We start from the raw sequence: 1961 nt of genomic DNA, 5'->3' as shown, positions 1-1961 counted from the left end.
TAAGGTTTTCGGCGCTTGTAGACTCCATAATCACGGTTTTGCTGGCAGTGGGTGGCCGGGGATGTAGTTGGGAGGGGTTACGATGCTCGACGGACTGAACTTGATGCCTGCTCGGGTTTAACCGCGATTGTGCCGCAGCCAATCTCGAAGATGAACCGCAATACCCCACCTCATGTGCCGTTTCATGATAGCCCGCTTCTCGAATCGCCACAAGCCGGACGCTGTGCCCCGGCAAAACACGTCACCCTTTCGCATACTTAGCCTTGGTCGCCATCCTCCTCCAGTCGACGTCCGCTTGGAATAGTGACCGATGGGAAATCGCCATGCGGATTTGTACTTTCATGTTGACCGACGAACGAATATGGCTAGCGTGAGCCACGATGACTAAGTTCTCGTAGGGTAGAAATCAGATGGGCGCACTGTGCTCACTGGTTGTCCGATGTACCTTGGCGGATGGACCACGATTGGGCGACAAAGGGGAAACAGCGCGCGTTTCCAGATCTATTATGGAGCGTCTTGTACCGTTACTCGCGTTTATCAAACAAGAAGAGCCTTTTCCTATTCACGACTTCCTTTCGGATCTGCGGTCTTAATTTATCGATGCAGTGCGCGTGGAGATAGACTTCGGATCGTTCACTTTAAGCTTCGAGAGTGTTTTGCTTCAAGGCCACGGGGCCAAGGTACCGGTACCCGCAAAAAGTGATTTCCAGTCGGAAAACCCAATCGAGGTGCTTTCTTGCAATGAATCAACCATAATACTCGGGATCACTGGCTTGGATGAGAAAGTAACTTTGCGACTAGGGTGCGTATGTTGGGGTGCTTGTCAGGCGTAGGCGCCGGATGCAGCCAGACTATGAGCTTAGATGCCAAATCATGGATGGAGTTCCATTCCCGCGAAACGAAAACAGCTTTGAACTGCATGTAGTAAGTGCACAAACGTCAAGGGCCCGTCGGCTTGTTTCGGCTATATATTATGATTCATTGACGCTATCGCAATGTAGACTCTGATTCTTTGCAGTTTCGCCTCTGCCTTCATAATGTCTGGCCTTGATAAGAACGGTTTTGAACGCGCACTCAAGGACATCTTTCAGGGAGAAAGTGCCAAGGACAAAAGCCTGTCACAGGTTCGAAAATGCATCAAGCGCCACGCTCAAAACCCCGCGATATCGGCCTTGGTTCAGTCCAGCAGCATGGAGGCTGTCAGCAAACTAGCACATGGACTGTTATCTTCTGGAGCTTTCGAGACAACTCCCTTGCCCGAAATACAGTCCGTCAAACTGTCGGGCTCCAAGCCGCCTGCCGTCAATGGATGCAATGGGATAGAGACTTTACTTAGGCCTCAAACCATGGTCTCCCCTGTTCCCTCTTCGCCCCCCATCGTTCAGACCTCGTCTAGCATCAGCTCAACGCAAGGTAATTCTATCATTTTCGCAAATCAGGTTTGAAATCATAGCTGACAGGCTGAGTAGGGTCAGGGTCCAAGTTATCTGCAGAAGGCAAAGAAAGGGAGCCGCTGAAAGCTGCACAACTAGCGCCGCCTTCAGATCAAGATCTGGATCTTTCTACAGCCTTGCTGGAGGTGGACTACTCAACACAGCATCGTGTTCTCACATGCACACAATTCCTCTTGGAGCAGGCTTGTTTCGATTTTGCCAAGCGTACATTTCCCTCCATATTAGAGGAAAATGGGTGGGACTGTGCCGAGGCCCTCGAGCTGAACCTGATGGCGAAAGCTCTAAGCGCACGTCCGCGGGGGCCAAGCTCGAGCCTGAAACTCAAATCAAAACCAATCCAAGGCTGTATAGATATTATATCGGAAATTCGACATGCGGCGGTTCACCGTCATAGACTCAGCGCCAAGACACTTGATCAGCACTTGCATACCGCAGTGGATCTCCTTGAGGCGTTCGATGATCGTGGGCGCCTTGAGCAGATAAAAAAGCTATCTGACAAGATCCGTT

This window comes from Emericellopsis cladophorae (assembly GCF_022114955.1).
Source record: "Emericellopsis cladophorae strain MUM 19.33 chromosome Unknown NODE_118_length_23107_cov_38_231524, whole genome shotgun sequence".
Taxonomy (NCBI): domain Eukaryota; kingdom Fungi; phylum Ascomycota; class Sordariomycetes; order Hypocreales; family Bionectriaceae; genus Emericellopsis; species Emericellopsis cladophorae.
Note: the sequence above shows the minus strand (reverse complement) of the source record.